The 20,299-nt window shown below is 38.3% G+C and overlaps 1 protein-coding gene across 8 annotated transcripts in view; it reads right to left on the reverse strand.

The window, feature by feature from the left end:
• LOC129771049 (whirlin) overlaps nt 1-15,994 on the reverse strand; it is a 550,739-nt gene extending 534,745 nt beyond the window's left edge. For all 8 annotated transcript variants that reach the window (XM_055774327.1, XM_055774325.1, XM_055774333.1 and 5 more), the window contains exon 1: nt 14,989-15,994. The gene's annotated coding sequence lies outside the window, so the exon portion shown is untranslated. The remainder of the gene's footprint in view (nt 1-14,988) is intronic.
• Between the last annotated feature and the right edge of the window lie 4,305 nt (nt 15,995-20,299).

Genomic DNA, 20,299 nt, shown 5'->3' on the forward strand with positions numbered 1-20,299 from the left:
GGTTGGAGACTTTCCCGATTATTCAATTTTCACCAATTCTTAAATTGCTTCCAGATTGAAAGTACAGTAATTTACATTTACTTCGACATTTAGCTAATTGGACGGACATGTAATGCGACATATTTAGTTGGAAATTTTTGTAAACATAGAGTTCGGGGTCCAAATTGTGACCCCACATTGAAAGTTGACACTGTACCACTGTCATCGCAATTATTCAATTACAGGTTAAAATCGCCTCCAATGCGACACTGAGTGGTGCTTCGGCACGTCGCATTAAATATAATTTACTGTACAACATGTCACAAGTTGGATGGGAAGAAATTTTCCAACTGTGAAAGCTGTGGCGAGTGAAAAAGGCAATCATTAAACAGGAAGGTTTAGCCGAACAAAATGGGGATATCGAGTAATAACAGAACAATAAACTCTTTAGATTCAAGATAATTTTGTGATCCTGAAAAGGATCCTTTTTAGGGTTTGCTTCCGAATCAGCAGTCGGTAAACGCTCTTTATTTGGAGCTGGTATACTTCTTCACCGCTTTGGTACCTTCGGAAACCGCATGCAAGTTCACCGGGCAGCAACAGACTGATTGCGATCTGAATTTCCCACGCCGTAATGGATGACCGCTTATTGTAGTGGGTCAGACGCGCGGCTTCCGCTACGATATGCTCAAAGATGCATTGACGAAGCTCATGACGCTCATCGCCTTCGTTGAGAAACCGGTGTCGGAATGATCCTGATTCAGCACCTTATGATGTAGATAGCATATGATTCCTTCTCCTTCTTCTTGTCGGTTTCCGAAATATTCTTCTGTGCCGTGCCGAACTTTTTGGCGGCTTTTCCACTATTCCACTAGTGGAAGGTGCCTTCGGGTTTGTTAGATACAACTGCATGTGAATCCAACGAGCGAACAAATCGTAACGAATGTATTTTTTTGCCATCGCTGCCTTTTAACGCTCATTCGTTCGTCTCGTTGGACTCGCCCCTTTGGCTGAGTCTGCCGATTTGTCTCTATGCTGTGAGAGTGTACCGCTAAAGTACAAAACGCGCAGACCCGCTGAAAAAAATATCATTCTCTTTCAAACTGTAAATCAGTGTGGTTGTATGGCATCGTTTCACATCGCATCGCATCACTTAAACAAAGCAACACAAGCAGCAACGTGAACGTGTGGACATGACAAAGGAGGACAAGTTAAGTGAAAGGCAAAGTTCCACTCGAACCGTGCAGGTTTGCAGTTCCCTGTTGGTCACATTAAATGTTTGCTCCGCAAGCATAACTAGGCCCAACGGATTGGTGCCGGAGCACCAGTATACCTAACAGCGGTTATAGAGTTTCGGCCGCCGGAGTGCTCGAGTTGGCTTGCAAAGCTGCTCACTACAATAAGAAAACCCGCCTACAGAATGTACCACATTCGGTTCGGTGGCAACAACTAGTTTCGGAGAAGGAAAAAGTTTGTTTATACAGACTGCTTTGGTGGCAAAACCAGCCACCGTAAAACACGGCGCTTTTCAGGGCCATTAAACCTTTCAAAGAAGAGTTATTAAAGGTTTTCACAATACCAATGCATTCTAAAGTGACATAATATGACATATAATATAAACTGATTTATTTTGTTTATGCTTGTTTTTGAACTTATTAGTGGTTGGGGTCTTTTAAATTAATCATTCAGTTTTCACAAACCATGCATGGTTTCCGAATTAAAAGTTGCTTCAAATTACAACACATTGTATGCAGGATGGCATTAACAAATTTTCTCGGTAGCAAGAACTGCTTTCTTTGGTTGATAACTGATGTTGAAAATTAACTGACGTTACATCTGCATTGTATAGAAAAATAACTAAGGAGCAACATGATGAGCTATGTATTTCATGCTGCTCTGTTCTTATTTTAAAGGACTTTAATCCGAAGGTCATCCGTCCCTGTATTTACTGTTGGTTTTTCAGAATACTTATAGCTCGTTTATTTCTCGACAGATCGTAGATTTCGTCTCCAAAACCTCAGTTCTTTTTCATTTTTATTTACTTTGTTTGCGGAGATACAAATCTTACAATTCATTCGTCTCCGAAACCACAGTTTAAGGTACGGTAATGTGCTCAATAGTGAAATATATGATGGTGAATGAGCACCTATGCATTCCCTATCACAGCCATCTTTTTGATTGTACGATATGTGCATACGCCAAAACATGCCCGGCGTTGAACATTTAATAAGTACAAAGTCTTCAGAAAAAAAATCAAGAATCAACTATGAGATAGTGAGAAAAAATCTAGAAAGTTTGTTAAAAAAAAACGCTAAAACACAACATCAAAGGTTCTTTTCAGAACCCCCAACATGTCCATAAAGAGTAAACAGTAAACTAATCCATTTTTCAGGTAGATAGATAGGTATTCACGTAGGAGAAGAAAATAAAACAATATATTTAAAATATATATTTAGCAAAAGCTGTCCCCTTTGTATAGTCCTACGTCACTCCGGTTATGTCCCCGACATTACCCACCCATCTTTTTTAATCTCGCCAGACACAAAGAACAATTATGGGGCTGTCCACATACCATACGGACAGAAAAAGTATGATTTTAGACTCCCCCTCTCCCTTCGTGGACGAGCGTGGATATTGACTATACCCGTTCCCCTGTTGAACACGAGGACATCAGTAGGCAACAAAGACTGATATCTAGTATTCTAGTCCTGCTGTCGATGAAAGTTTGCTCACTAAGAATATGGGCCTGATTCTCGAATACACTTCGAATACACTTCACGGCGGAAACGGAATGAAACGTATCCGCTATGACAACGATACGGAGTAGACATCTGGATATGAGATAAGTTTCCCACTAAACTTATCATTATAATATCAAATTATCTTCAGATGAAATTTTTGTATGAGATTATTATATCACATGAAGAAAACAAAGTTTTCCACTTACATTAAATACCAGTTTGATACGAAGAAATTAATTTTCATTAATCATTTTTTATTTGAAAAGTGCTCATTCTGCCTGAAAACTCATTATTATTTTCGACACTTCACTAACTCGTAAAACGTAGTTCAATGGCGTGCCGTTTATTTCGTTTCCATCGTGAAGTGTATTCGAGAATCAGGCCCTATGTTTAATCACGAGGAAGAGCGGTTCATCGTCACTCTCGATTTCCGATTCACAGTATTTGGGAAAAGAAAATCTTTTATAATTTTCACTTTCTGAGTGTTTATTCAACCCAATGTGAATTTTAATTGGACTAACAACACCTAATACGATATGTAAATCATATAGGAACTCATTTTTCCTAATATTTCTTCACTTTTCCAATTTTTCTCGCCGGTTTTGATATCTCTGTTTGGGAACACATTTCGGTAGGAACAAAAGTTCCCCCTACTTTTATGTATTTGCAATGTCGATTTCCCCCAGGCAGCTTGGTTTTGATGTCTCTGTTAGGGAATACATTTCGATAGGAACAAAAACTCCCCCTACTTTCATGTATTTGCAACGCCGATTTACCCCAGGCAGCTTGGTTTTGATGTCTCTGTTAGGGACCCGCCGCATGTGTCGTCGATTTCGACCAATCAGAAGTGGGTATTTCCGTTAGGATAGGGGTTGAGATTTTTCAATTGTTCGATAGTTAGTTTCATGACATTTATTATTTTCTTCAATATAAAAAATTGTTATGGAGTGTCGAAATCGATTGACGCAAAAATTTCATCAATCCATCATGAAATGACTGAGCAGTAAGCGTTTGAAATTGGACAATTTTCACGATGTACTCGATTTTCGATTTTCAATTTGTACCCCAATATGTCCCCGTAATCCTACGTCAAAAATCCAATGATTAATCAATGGTAATCAATCTTTTGTGAAAAAACTATGGATGGGTATGATATAACCGCAAGGTTGACGTAGGACTGCCGTTGGCTTAGTAATCAATTGTATTTCTTCAGTTAGCAATAACCCCACCTCGAATGTTCCTCATTGGGTACGATATTGCGATATCGCGCAGAGCTATCTTTTCTGTGTATTGATTGAATTATTGATTAAACTAGTGAATGAATGAAACTATTTACGAATTCAATTGCAAACAAATCCCAATTTAAGTCAATTCATGCATTATGGTAGAAGATATCGCAGCAAATAGTTATCAACATTTTGCCTAATCATGAAACGGAATGCGTAGAAATTAGCGGGCTGGCGACATGAAAAGATATCTTCCAAAGTAGTCTTGAATAATTGAGCCAAAGCGTTGCATTTGTACTCGCTTTTGTAGACCGTGTTAGCAAAACGAATTCCGGAGAGTAAAAATGCATGGGGGTATGCAAAGCTTCTTCTTGGTTTCGGAATCAGTACTGGCAAAACATATTCCGGTTTGCGGAAATGCAAGCGAGTACAAAAGTACCCGTAGTTTGCATCTTTTTTGCAATGCAAATTTCCCCAGGCTCCTTGGGTTTGAAATCTGTGTTAGGGAAACATTTCAATTTCCAGAAACGCAAACGAGTACAAAAGTACTCGCAGATTGCATCTAATTCGCAATATCGATTTCTCCAGGTTTCATGATTTTGAAGTCTATATTAGGGAAACAAACCAATTTGCAAAAACGCAAACGAGTACAAAAGTTTCCACTGCTAGCATCTAATTTACTATGCCGATTTCCGCAGGCTCCATGGTTTTGAAGTCTGCGTTACGAAAACATCCATCCATTCCAGCGATCGTACCTCAATCGTTGCGCAATCATAACGCAATCATCACGATATGCTAATTCATCAGTTCACGATGTTTGTTTACGATGTCAACTGCTGTGATAGCAAATGAATTGCAAAGCTTAAAACCTCTTTAACACTAGAACTACCAACCGGTCAAAATGACCGGTTATATGATTTGTTCGCAAGATTTTGTGTTGAAATCTTTTTTTTATATTTTTTAATGAATGTTATGACTTTTTCTAAGTTCATGTATTGATCAATATTATAAACAATGTTGATCTCTCACTTCCATTTTTTCTAATATACATATGTGGTATACCTATTTATACCGAACGGTCAAAATGACCGGTCGTGATTTTGAATGTTTCTAATAACAAAATTGCTTAGAAAAACAGGAAGTGGGTCATATCTATGGTATAACCGCAAGAGTGACGTAGGACTATCGTTGATTTTGAGATCATTTGTTTGAAGTTGAATCTAAATCCATTCTGAATGAATGAATAAATGAATATTTGGGGGACTTCGAAAATGAGAGCGTTACGTTGGAGGCACAAGGTTTTATGCATCCAATATAGGATACGAAAAACCTTGTTCTGAAGAATAATCTTCAGAAGCTAACCTGCTAACTGTACTTGATTGACAAATCACAAACCCAAATGTATTATATGGATATTTTATGGATAGAAAACATTAAAATAAACCCTTTCGCTTGAATGTAATTTTCAATTCCAAGGGGAACTGGCAGATTATTTTCCAGCAACGATTAGATATTTCCACATTTTCCTCGATACTGGAAGCCCACCAGTGGTTAATACTAACTCGATAACCACCTGTTAATAGTACTTGATTGAAAAATATTTGGTCACAGTGTTACATGGATAGAAAACCTTCAAATAAACTCTTTCACATGAATGTATTTTTAAATTCCCAGAGGAACTGGCAGATTATTTTCCAGCAATGATTAGATCTTTCCGGAACTTTCTCGATGCTGAATGGCATCCAAACAGAAAGAATTCTGCGCGTGTATGTGTCGATCCTTCGCCGTCCACCTCCTCCAGCACGTTAGGCAACGATGTTTTCTTGTCGATGTCCTCACGAAAAATGAATGTGTCTCACCACCAGAATATCGCTTAAGTATGCTTTTTGTGTGTGATTGAATCGAGAGAAGGTGTAGTTTACGATGGCAATTTGGAAGGCAAACTAGAGGGGAATGAACTCTCTGAGCTCGGAACTTTCGGCGACTGAGCAATAATCGATTGCGGGCGCATACAATATTGGATATGGAAATATCCTACTGATGGGGAAGAATAATCTTCAGAAGCTATCCTGTTAATTGCGATTGATTGAAAAATCATAAAACCAAATGTATTTGGTCACAGTGTTAAAGGGTGTGTCACATCAAATTGCATCACGGAAAAAAGGCTGTAGAAATTTAATTTTTAGGAATTATATCTTCAGCTTTCGCTTATAATCAGATAAGAGTGTATAGATCATGTTGGCCATGCTTCACTGTCAATTTTTCGTAAATTTGGAAAAATCCTGAATTAATCCTGTGCACTCATTTCGAGAATCCGGAGTTGTCACATTGGGACATCGGTAAGATGCTGGGAACCGTCCAATCCACGGTCAGCAGAGTACTAAAACGATACTTCGAGAACCTAACCATCGACCGGAAGGTGAAGAACGGCAAAAATGGATGCTCCGTCAGTGAAAAAGATCACAAGCGCGTAGTTAAGCAGTTTTGACGTGATCCGAGAAGTTCGGTCCGGGATGTCGCCAATAAGCTGAATTTGTCAAGTTCATTCGTCCAGCGGACCAAGCAGCGGGAGGGCCTGCGTACATACATGGTTCAGAAGGCTCCTAACCACGACGAAAGGCAAAACATGGTGGGGAAGACGCGAGCCCGGAAGCTGTACACCGAAATGCTGACGAAGCCGCATTGCCTGGTAATGGACGACGAAACCTACGTCAAAGCGGACTTTCGTCAGCTGCCGGGCCTGTTGTTCTTCTCCTCAGAGGACAAATTCAGCGTTCCGGAGGAGATTCGCAAGCAGAAACTATCCAAGTTTGCCAAAAAGTACATGGTGTGGCAAGCGATCTGCTCTTGCAGAAAGCGGAGCGCCCCCTTCGTGATGACCGGCACGGTAAACGGGCAGGTTTACCTTAAGGAGTGCCTACAGAAGCGCTTACTACCACTATTGAAGCAGCACGAGGGCCCGACCATCTTCTGGCCGGATCTCGCTTCGTGCCACTATTCAAAGGACGTGTTGGAGTGGTACGAAGCCAACGGGGTCACCTTCGTGCCAAAGGAAATGAACCCGCCCAACGCGCCGGAGCTTCGCCCAATAGAGAAATATTGGGCGATTATGAAGCAGGCCCTCCGGAAGAACCCAAAAGTTGTCAAATCGGAGGCGGACTTCAAGAGAAAATGGATTTCTGTTCAAAAAAAACTACAACCTGACGTTGTACAGAACCTTATGGACGGGGTAAAGAGGAAGGTGCGAGCATACGGGCTTGGGCTCGAAGTATGAATAAAAAGAAAATGCCAAAAGTTGTTTAATAGTTTTTATTTTACTGTCTAAAATTTTCAAAAGGATCGGTCTACTGGGCGAATTCCTACAGCGTTTTTTCCGTGATGCAATTTGATGTGACACACCCTTCACGCAGAGTATACTGCGCACTCAGATAGCTTACCTTCAACACGAATGAACAGTCAGAAGTACAACGAAGTACTTCAGAATTATTACCTGCTGTTTTTGCATCAAAAGCAATGTGATAATTGGGTAATTTGGAATCAATTCATAAATGTCATTGCATGGTTTAATGAATAGGGGCTTCAGATTCCGGACTGGTCAGCTTGTATACCAGATCAAAACCCTTTCAAGAACTTATGGGGAGTGATCGTACGAATAGTAGATGCAGTTTACAAACAGTATGAGTGATTTGAAGAGCTTAAACGAGCAGTATCCTCTGTGTAGAACGAGAAACCCACTACAACATGGTGTAGCTTGATCGAAATCACCCCGAATGGGTTATTTGAACTGATTGAGAACTAAAGATGACCTATGAATTAGAAATTTTTTGTAATTCATCCAAAATTGACATCAATTTTCAAAAGGAGTTTGAGTTCTTCCACCTCAATACAACCGACTTCTTACATATCTCTGGAAACTCTGAGAAATGAAGGGGTTCTATAGTTAAGAAACGCAGTGTATGTTTAGGAAAACATATTATTGTCTGGTATACTTACATTTAAATCACTATTGCGATTGAGCTTGAGCTTGGGTAGACTGTACAGTTCGTAGTTGCTTTCCGTGATTGACCTGAACCAACCAAATTGCACAAAGAACACACAGAATGACGCTTGGGACTAGCAAATCATTCTCGTTGTGCAATTTTCGGCGATTCAACCTTTAAATGGTCAATAACGACGCCGGTCACGTCCTTACAGTCACCAGAGGAAGGGAAGGAATACACAAAAATATCACACTTATTCTCAAAAATACAACAGATAACTGAAACAAAGATACACTACTATCAACACTAGTTATAGAAAGTATATAAAATAAACTTGCGATAAAATTTGACAATTCGTATTAGAAAGAAACATCTACAATAAATCACGAACTTAGATAGATTGATATACATAACTACGTAAAAACACTTCACATCATTTCAAAATTTTTAGATCTAAAACTTACATTTGGAAATTGGAAATTTGGAATTGAATTCGTATTCCAAACCAATAATAAATAAGGAATGAATTAAACCTACATACAAACATAAGAACGCATCCAAACAAAATAATTGGTTCAGATCCAGAATCTGGAATCCACCCCAATCCTCCAAATTGTAGAAATTTTGCTAACCAAATTTTTTTTATCAGATCGGTGCTGGACCACCCTTTCATAAATATTACACATCTTTTAAAGCTACGCCCACATAAACATATGACAAGCAATTAGCTTTTATACGGCTAAAAGGTTCTACTATACCGATCACAAAACGAAAAAAAAATAGATGTCATCATTATCAAGTACAGTAGAACCCCGATTGTCCGCAGAATAGTCTGGCAATAACACCGCGGATAACAAAAATCGCAAAAAAACGCAATGTAGCACTAAAATGAAGTGAAAACGAGAAAAAAAGAGCACAAGCCTACCACTCACTGACCAACCCCGGTAGGATTTATAAATTTAGTATGCAATTCGCGCGTCGCGAATAATCCGCGGATCATCCATTCGCGAATAATTGATAATTGAAGAATTGCACATTGAATTAAAAAAAAAACTACTGAAGAGAAAAGAAACACTCGCTTGTAGACTCCCTTTGACAGATAAAATTTTATTAACTTGTACTGATCAAATATATTCGACACAAATATAAACACGAAACCAAACAAGAAGCGAACGAAGGGTACGTCTACTCTCAGGCAAGGCGCAAATTGAGAAGCGTATAGCGCTCGTAAACGAACACGAGACCACCGACACGACTCATACGTGCCACAAACGTAGCGTGGTGGAGCGCATATTCAGTCGCAGTTTGGTGTAAATAACGTGCCACTCGCATACAATGTCTGATTCACACAGTTTTGCGCGATATATTTATTTACTAACACAATCACCCGATCTGTACGACCAGCACGAGAAACTGTGGTTCAGCCACAGCGTCACGCGAGTCGTGTCTCACGAGCGCTCCACAATCTCGCGTCATCTGGCCAATTTGCGCCGTTCTATCTGTTTTCATTAGCCACAAAAACAGGCGCTATATCGCGGCAAGTTACTCGCACTATACGCGTCTCAACTTGCGCCTGGCCTCAACGACTACACGCGCGGGCCTCTCTTGAGTAGCTATTTCCTTTAACAAAACGAACATCTTTGAGATCTATTCAGAAATGCTTGAGTTATGAGCGTTCGAAATCGTTCATTTTTTTCTGCCTGTCCAGTGCCTAGATTTTCATTTTACCCCTCTTTATCTTCCGGTTAGAAAATTAGGGCAATAAATTAGCCTATTTTTTAGATCCGATATTACATTAGAAAGTCTTCGGTAGAATTTGTGGGTGGCCCTAAAGCATAATTTTATTGTAATCATTGAAAACCATCTTATTAGGTATACTCCTCAACAAATTGTGTTGATTGCTCGCTGTCTAGAGTGAAACTAAAAAAATACACCTCTGCGGCCGAGCATTGCAATGCTGCAAAATAACTTTATCGTGTCTTTGCTCGCATTGTGGCCGTTTTTCCTTCAGTGCGCGGCGTAATGGTTTCATTCGGTTTTGGCAACTCATAGTACACCACACCCAGCTGGTCCCACCAAATCGACAGCATAACCTTCTGGCCGTGAATATTCCGCGCGGTCGTCGATATGACGTCGATATGACGTTTATGATTGTCGTAATGGACCCACTTTTCATGGCCAGTAACGATTCGATACAAAAAAAACCCTTTCTTTTATGCCGTTGGAGCAGTTGTTCACACGTGAAAAAACGGCGTTCTCGTGGCTTCAATTCATACGGCACTCAATGTCCTATATTTCGGATCATTCCCATTTCTTTTAAACGATCGGATATGGTTTGTTGAGCTACTCCAAGTGTATATGCAAGTTCTTGTTGCGTTTGTGACCGATCTTGATCGAGTAAAGCCTCCAATTCATCATCTTCAAACTTTTTTGGCGGTCCGGAACGTTCTCCGTCTTCCAAGTCAAAATTACCACTTTTACACCGTGCAATCCACGTCTGACTCGTTCGCTCAGCGTGAGCATGGTCACCGTAAACTTCCATCAAAATGCGATGACTTTCCGCAGCTTTTTTCTTCATATTGAAGTAATGAAGTTACACTCCCCGCAAAAACACTCTTGTTGGTACGAAATTCGACATATTCGAAGTGGCAAAAAACTATGTTGTTAACGCTTCATTTTGTTTGACATATACTGAAAAAGACGCGCAAGGACAGTAACTTTCCAACGAATGTCTGGAAATTTGATTCACTGGAATAATAATCAACCCGAATAATCAAACCGAAGAAACTTACCGGTACACCTAATATATTCGGCCTAACTTCAGATAATGATAAAATATGAACTTTTATCGAATACGTCAACATTCTATCTCTCATAGAGACCCCTGAAAAACTAATGTGTTACTAGTATCTGCTTTGAGTGTAAGTTCTCGCGGTTGGCATGGTCTTTATATAAACAGAATTCCAGAAAATATCAATCGCAAGAATTTACAAACAAATTTGTTGCGAGCTAAACATTAGTAGTTATCTTCAAAAAAAAACATGGAAAAGTACACGAACCACATTTCATTTATTAAATGCAAAGTTCGATGAACCAGTAAATTCGCGTAATGGACCCGTGAAATAACCTCCAAGATCATACGATTTAACAGCTTTGAACTTTTTTGTGGGACTCTGTGGAATCTATCGTCTACACCAGGAGTGGCCAAAGGGTAGACCGCGGGCGACTGGTCGCCCGCCAAGCTGATATTCACATTGAATATTTACATTATTTTCTTCATGTACAGCAGTATGTTACCAAAAAAATCACCTTCAAATAGAATGTGTTGTAAAGCAGCTGAACTCACACAATAATAATAGAAATTTAATGCTACCTGTATAAATGGGGTTCTTGAATTTTCATCTTTTGGTTTTCTCCTTCACATCAACTCAATACGGAATACTCAAACACATACCCATACGAGTGCATCACATTCTTGTGATGCAGTCGTGGTGCGTTTGGCATTCTTGTTATGCAGGGATGCCAAATTTGTAGATATGTACACTAATTTGCCGAAACCTTATTCAAGAGACAGTTTTTTTTTCCGTTGTAAACATATTCAGACTCTGATTTTCAGTTGCAAACATTCTGCAGTAGTAACAAAACTAAATTGTGGTTTCCACGGTAGCAAATGAACTATGAAGTATTTTACAGAAATTCAAACACATTTATAGACATTTCAGTTTTTAAACGTCGACAATTATTGAAAAATCTGGCATTACTGTTGTAAAGCAAATCAATTGGAAAAAGATCATCAAAGCAAGCAGAAGCATTTCCGTTCTACCAGTCAAATTTAAAAAAGTGTGCTATAGAAAGCGAAAGAAAGGAACAACAACGCAAACTTTAAACATAGTAGTTCAGTGGTAAGTTTCATAAAAGCACATGGGGACCTCAGTCGCCTAGCTGAAAAGCATGTTACGGGTTTTCAAACTATCATTTTATTATAACTGTTATCTTCTACTTTGCAGGACATCACTTGTCACTGTATTAGAAGCAATTCAATACGTTCGTGTACCAGTCTCAAATACTGACGGCAAACTTTTCATGTAAGATTCCACTTTCACCATTAGTCTCTTCTATTTTATTATTAATGAATTTTATTTATATCAGCTTCATTCTTCGATTAATAATGAGTCTCCCGAAAACAAGTACCAAGAAGCCGAAAACATATCACTTTAATAGTGAATGGGAACAAGAGTTCTTCTTTACAATGAAAAATGATAAATGTACGTGCATTATTTGTTTTTCAACCGTTGCATTTCCAAAAAGAGCAAATGTCGAAAGACATTTTCGAGGATGTCATAAGCAATACGAGAGAAATTATCCATTTGGCACCGAGTTACGGAAAGTTAAAGTGCAATAACTGATGACACAATTGAATAAACAGCAATCGTTTTTTTCGAGTTCAACTTCTAAATCGAAAACAGCCACAATAGCCTCATTCAAAGTGGCTGAAATTTTATTAAAACATAAGAAGCCTTTTGAAGACGGTGAAATATGGAAGGAGAGTTTTATTGTAGCGGGAGAATTATTATTCGAACATTTTAGCAATAAATCTGAAATAATTTCTTCAATCAAAGAAATGTCGCTGTCAAGGAACACCATTATGCGCAGAACAGAAGCAATGAATAAAAATTTGGAAGAGATGTTGAAAGAACATATCGATGAATGCCGGTTCTTATCCTTACAGTTCGACGAATCGACTGATGTCACTGATACCGCACAGATATGCATATTCATAAGGATGTGTTTCCAGGATATGTCTGTTAGAGAAGAACTGTTAACGATTTTACCAATGAAGGGACAAACGAGAGGTCGAGATATATACAACTCGTTCAAGTCCTTTATTACTGAAACAGGATTTCCAATACAGAAATTGGTATCGATTACGACTGATGGAGCTCCTTCTATGGTTGGAAGTCATAATGGATTCATAGGTCTTTGCAAAAACGATGATGATATTCCAAACTTTACCAATTACCACTGTATCATTCATCAGCAGACACTGTGTTCAAAAATTTTAAAATCAGATGATGTGATGAATTTAGCATTCAAAATAGTTAATTCTATAAGTGGAAGCAGTTTGCAGAGACGCAGATTCAGAGCATTACTCGAGGATTGTGAATCAGATATCGGAGAGTTGCTTTTACACACCGACGTTAGGTGGCTGAGCCGTGCCAAATTTCTTAAAAGATTCTTTTACCAGAAATAAAAGAATTTATAACAACTGGCAATAAATCATATCCTCAATTGGATGATTATAAGTTGGTACATGATCTCGCTTTCCTTTGTGACATCACAGCGAAGCTGAATGATTTAAATTTGAAACTTCAAGGAAGAAACAAAACGGTGACTGAAATGGTTAGTGACGTAAATGCATTCAAGGGGAAACTCACACTCCTAGAAGCACAATTAAGAAGAGGAGATTTGAAACAGTTCGAGAACATGGCGGCTAAATCCACAGATGGTCACGCCTATGAATATGATCGTTATGCTGAGAAAATTTCTGCACTACGAAATGAGTTCCACAGACAATTTCAAGATATTTCTGAACTAGAGGACATAATATTATTCATGTCATTCCCGTTCAATGATGGAATCAATATTGAAGAAATATCAGTGAATTAAAAAAAAAATCTGGATGTGGACCACATACTTATTGAAAATGAAATCCTCACTTTGAATAACGATATATTTTTGAAATCAAGGGCTTCATCTGGAAATAGTCATTGGAATTTACTTTGCGAGGAAAAGTATCCATGTTTATGGAAATGTTCTGCATATTTGACAACATTTTTCGGATCAACTTATTTCTGCGAAACAACATTTTCTGCTATGAATTCTATAAAAACAAAACATCACTCTCGTTTGACAGATGACCATTTGAAAGCCTGTTTACGAATAGCTATTAGTAATTATGAACAAAAATATAATAAGCTTGCCGAAAATATGCAATGTCACGTTTCCAGCGCTTCATCAGATACAAGATAATCATTTAAGATAATTTGTATTGAAAATAAAATTGTTAGCAGTTAAAAAAATAAACAAAAGATTTTTTTATTATAATAAATAGTTTTTGAGAAAAAATAAAACTTGTGTATGCTTGGAACAACTAAATATATATTTATTTTACGATTAAATGTTGAATCACTACTTATTCATGATCATATATTATGTTGGTAGCCCGCCGACTGAATCTGAAAAAAAAAGTCACCCGTAGTGGTGAAAAGTTTGGCCACCACTGGTCTACACCGATAAACCGCAGATGATTGACCTCTTGAAAGACAACAATCGCCTCGTTATCGCTGATATGCGATCTTCATAGATGGGGTGATCAAAAAAGAGCCAAAACAAATGGATTATCCGCCACATTCAACAAGGCTGCAATTGTGATTACATTTCTGGACATAAAACCTAACAAATACCATCGAACATTCACCGATTTCATCTTATGTAGCTCCAAATGATTTTTTCCTCCTATCAAACGTCAAATTGCCACTACGTTCGATAAAAAACATTGAAAAAATTCGCGAGGAGAAATCGAATCCGGAAAATGCGCCTGAAACAAATGGACACGTACGAACATGCTTGCCATGTCCATGAATTCTTATCGTGTTGGCCTCACTTCAAATAGTTCTTCAAGTATCGTATTAGTAAGCATGATGTTTGACAATCGATTTTCTCGAGTTTTGTTTTTTTCTCCGTTCTTGGGAATGGGAATTGCACGGCAAGGTGTTTTTATACTGTAACTTCCACAATGCGAATCGATATTATACTTTTCGAGGTCTACAACATATAAAACTTATACATGAAATACATCACCCGAAAACACTATTCAATAAAAGCAAACATTTGGTTCTTTTACCCCGAACCGTATCGATATAGACATCTAAATTATTGATCAACGAACAGAACGATTGCTCGGAATTCGAACAAAGCTGCACGCACTGGTCGTCTCGCAATCAAACCATCGATCAACGCGGTCAAGTTTCACAACAAGGTATAATCCGCCAATGTTCTTACCTTCTCAACACACCTCCAGTCACCACTTCAACCGCTGATAAATGCCCACTTCCTTTTCCTTTTCCTCCGATGGACGATATCAGCCCAAACAAGCATCCAGTTTTCCACTTTTTTTCACCCCCACCGAAGAAGTTACACACAGAGCTGCACAGCCGTACTACACAATCACACGCAGCCACGGCTAGCCACAGGAAATGGATCCGGAGAGTATACAACACTCCACACGAACTTGACTCGCGTGTCAGCCCGCACAATCTTCACCGAGCACGAAAAATTCCTCCACCACAGGCCGTGGTATTTGCCTGGTGCTTGCTTGGTCTTAGTTTCCACCTTAAACCACCCACTACACGCCCCTCACATCCTGCCGTGCCAGACGCCTGTTCGACTCGACACTTTGGGACCACACACTCGTTTGTGATCAACTGTCAGAATCTGAGGATTATCGGTCGGTACCGAACGAGCCTTCAAGGAGACTCTCAACCTCTACCACCATCACCACCACCATCACTACCAGCACAACCACCACAAAGACACCGTGAACAATTTCGCTACTTTTCGTTTGTTCACTTTTTCTTCCGCTTCGTGAAACATTTTTCTGCCTCTCTTATTTCTTTAATTTAATTAACCTCATTCTCCTTGCGCCTGGTTTAATTTGTAATTGCGTTCCACAAACCCGACGGCTGCTCCATACGCCAAATTTTTATCCTCCTGAAGCTGAGCGCTCGCAATTCAAGGGAGCGGTCCTTGACATTTTAGGCAGAACAAGACGAACCGAAAACGGGACCTACTTTCGCGTTTTTTATTTGCGTATTCTTCAATCCGTGGAACCTTGGAACCAGTTCTAATGCACTTCAACCAGCCGCACCACCTATTCAAACCAATTCAGCCATTATTCTCGCACAGTTTGTCCGACATTCTTGCCAAGATTGCAGACAGATAGCACAGTGGAAAACTTTCCCATATCAGACAACGCTTCGCAGTGCGTCGTGACTTTCCCGCTGCACATTTCACCTCAAACTGCGAGCGAAAATTCCATGATGGCTGACTGCTGGCCCTATGGTGGACAATTTTCCTACCCGAAATCAAACAAAAAATGGAAACTGTTCTCTCGTTGGGCTCCCTCTCATGGAAAATGGTGAGAAAATCCTCACGATATCAACCCATGCTGTTCGTCCGTTCGCTCTGTCTCTCATTTATGCTTTTTCCGTCCGTCTCCCTGAGAGGTGGGAGGCTCGTGGCTGTGGAACTGTCATGCTGTGTGTTGATCGCGAAACAACAACAACGTCAACGAGTTTTACGAGTTTGTTATTGTTATCAACCCGAGTGCCAATTCTCTTCGTTTCCCCGCTCTTCTCTTCACAGAGAAAAGCATTTTGACAGGTTGGGAAATCCATCCGAAGAGAAAAGCGGGATATTATTCTGCACTTGGCAATGGAGGAAAATCCTGTGTTTTTCGGTGAGGGGTATGAAGATCCGTTGAACAGTGGGAAAATGCAGGAGAAATAAAAATGCAAAAATACTTCAAAATACAATAATACTACTACTACAAATCATTCGCTATGGACAGGAACAGAATCTTCAGAATGATCTATGAAAATCCATTATCGTTTTGAGACATGTTATCTTCCGTTTTTGTCTAGTTTATCGTTTCGTTTTTGTCTCGTTTACACGCCAACCTGGAGTGTGCATGAGATTTCGGTTGTCCAGATCATCAAATCCGACTATAACCTTATTTTCACACATTCTTTTTCTGGAACATCTGAGACTGAAACATTGCTGAGTACGGGACTGGTACGGGTCATATGAGGTTTTATACAGTCAATAAAATATGACATAAATGTGTGGTAATCAACCACAGGGCATCATTATATTATGGCAGTTATTGGCTGCTTTTTCCGGTAAGCCTCTCTTCCAGAGATCGGACCCAATTTCACTCATATACAGGGTCTTTCAGATTAAACGCTCACGCAACAAATTTAAATAACTTCTACAAAAGTGAACCGATATTTATTTTTAAAAAACGATAATAAAGCTTATTTTAGAACATTTTCGACATTTTCGATAAACGGAAAACAAAATTCTTCATGTACAACTCTAAAATTACGACTTCGATGCTTTTGAAAATCCGGGTTATTTCTTCTTTAATTTCCTCCAAATTTTGTGGCTTATTAACATAGCAACGGTCCTTCACGTACCCCCAGAGGAAGTAATCGACGACGAGAAACGTTGAAATTCTTGAGGTGGAAACAGAATACCGCGTTGTGCGCTAAGATAAGATCAGACAATAGGGGGTCTTTTACGGACCAAATTTCTGTCAGATACGGACCAAATTTCTGTCAGTCGTTCTGATTTCTGATTGGTCGATTTCGATAAATTTTGTTAACAAAGTCGATTTTTCCAGTGTTGCCAATAAAAATAAATTACGTTGGGTTTGTATTGAATTTAGAAAAAAAATGAATTTAATTGATATTACGATACTTAGTTTAGAGGAAATGTGAAGGAATTGTATACACGTTTTACCTAATTATTTTGTTACTATATTTTGATTGAATTGAAAAATTTATATATATATATATATATATATATATATATATATATATATAATATATATATATATATATATATATATATATATATATATATATATATATATATATATATATATATATATACATCCATTTCATGTCAAACCGATATAGTGCTTCTCAGATTTCCATGAAAAGTGGTAGTTTCTTTCTTTATTGCAAAATATTAGACCCGTATTTTTTATTTTTTCGTTAGGGTGACCTTTTCTTATTTTAGGGTGGTCCGAAAAATCATTTTTTTCAACTTTTTCCTAAAAGTGCCTTTTTTAAAAATTCATAACTTTTGAATCACTGAACCGATTTAGATGATCGATATATCAAATTGAAGCCAATTAATCTTTTTTGGAAAAATATTAGGCTTGCCAAGAAATCGAATTTTGTTTTCGTAACTATTGATTGTAGTTGTTTTTTGTTATTTTTATGTTTTTTGTTTTTATGTTTTTATATTTTATGTTTTTTCTTGAAAGCTGAGGATTTATTACATAACATATCTCGATATCAGATATGTTTTTTTGTGTTTTTGGGTGACTTTTCAAAGTTAACCGGTCGTCCGTAAAATCATTTTTCCACTCTTATCCAAAAATAATTTTTTGCAAAAATTTATTACATTTGAACTACTGAACTGATTGAGATGATCGACATATTAAATTGAAGCCAATAAGCCAATCTTTTTTGAAAAAATATCACACTTACCGGAAAGATAGGATTCTAGTCGCATAGGTCTAGTCTAGTCACATAAGAATATTGAACGAAGACTTAAAACATGTTAAATTTACAAAATAATGACTCTAAAACGAAAAAAACACCTCTCTAGAACCCTCTTTCCAAGTTCAATACTTTTTTCAATATTTTTTCTATTAAAAATCTACCTCATTGGCTTCAATTAGATTTATTGATCATCTGAATCGGTTCAGAGGTTCAAAAGTTATGATTTTTTGAAAAAGTCATTTTTGGGAAAAAGTGGAAAAAATGAGTTTTCGGACAACACTAAAATGGAAATGGACATAAGTTTAGTTTAATAATAATCTATTTGGTTTCTGATACTAATATATTTTATTTCTACCATGCCATGCTCCTGCTATCAAATTTTCGTTTCCTTGTTTTTTTGTTTTCTCCGCTTTTTAAACGAAAAGATATAAATTTTTTTATAATGTCATTCCTTGTTTTTTCACAATGGAATAAAGTGGATGGCAAAACATACATTTCTCCTGCCATTTTCTTCGGCAAATCAGCTTCGTTAGGTTCCAAATGCGATTTCATATTTCGGAATAGAATTTCCATTGCTAAGAAGAAATTAAAAGTCTCATCATTCACTATGCAGATGGGAGAGTTAGAAGCTGTAGCTCGCAAATATGAAAAAAGAGACGGTTGATACAATCTAGGTTGTGTTTTGCTGACTACCAATCTCTTGTTACACTGCTGACATGTTCTTTCCCGCTGAATAATTTTTTTGATGATGAAACCAGCTATATAGAACAACGAATTTTGTTCTGTTCTGTCGAGAAAAGTTTTCGCTTCATCGACGGTGTACTCATAGTCGAATTCAATATTCATATCATCCACATTATCACTAGAATTAGATGAAGCTGAAATTCGATATGATGTCGATGCTGCTTCATTGTCCATCAATTTCTGGGCTGAACATTCTTCACGCCGCTTTGATAGCAAATCTATCAATCCAATAAGATGTTGTTGTGTATCGGCTGTATACGAAGCATTCGGTACTACGGTCATGTATTGCGAAAGAGTCACAATTTTCAAGTTTTTGCTGAATTGCAATGGAGTTGGGCGTCGTTGCTTTGCACGAATCAATGAGAAAAGACTCTCCAGACAATCTTGGACGAACCGCGATGTAAATATTTGTGGGTGTCCTTCATGCAAAAGCCGATCTGTCAACCTCACAATTGCATTCGTGCAAACGATTACACTTGTTTGCCATGGTTTCCAATGTCCGTGTCCTACTTGGAGATCATACATTAACCGCACCATGGTCTTCAGATGAGCGATATCCTCGTCATATTTCATAGGATCATTCAAACAAAATACTTTTTCTTCTGCCCTATTATTGATAAGCTCGAACCATCGAGCAAAGTCTTCTATGAAGCATGCGGTAGTAAAAAGCTCCGGTAATTCTCGTATTTCCGCATGAAACTTCAATGCTGCAGCCACCGTCCTGTTGCAATATTTTGTTGCGTTGCATACTTTCATTTTATCTATTGAAGATGTTCTGTTGTCAAAGCACACATCCGAGGCCGTTAGTCTGTGACAAAGCCGCAACGTGTTGTTTATTTCGGAGTTCACGATTGTGGTTAAATGGTCTCGATGAACAATATTGGATATTAGCTTTTTTTCACGAACATACCAATCCGGAACTTTCAGGTAGACATTGTTCAACCAGCCATGTACTGTATTTTTAAATACGTGTACGGGATCGGGTATGATCTCTAGCATTCTGTTCACAGCGTTTGGATGAGGTATCGCAGCATTTAATGTCTCATTTTTGCGACGAATATCGATCCCCAAATCCTTCCACATGCGCTGGTTTTCGGACCCGGAATCTGTTGTTATAAAATGGACACGCAAACTGATTCCCTCTGCTCTTGAAACTGCAGACAATACAGCATTCTTCAAAAACTCTTTTTGTATAGAGTTGCCGGTGTACTCGAAAGCAACCACCTGTTTCCAGCGCGCTGCGATTCCAACTAGCATGAATACCAAAGCTTTAC

Source organism: Toxorhynchites rutilus, chromosome 2 (assembly GCF_029784135.1).
Source record: "Toxorhynchites rutilus septentrionalis strain SRP chromosome 2, ASM2978413v1, whole genome shotgun sequence".
In the NCBI taxonomy this organism is placed as follows: domain Eukaryota; kingdom Metazoa; phylum Arthropoda; class Insecta; order Diptera; family Culicidae; genus Toxorhynchites; species Toxorhynchites rutilus.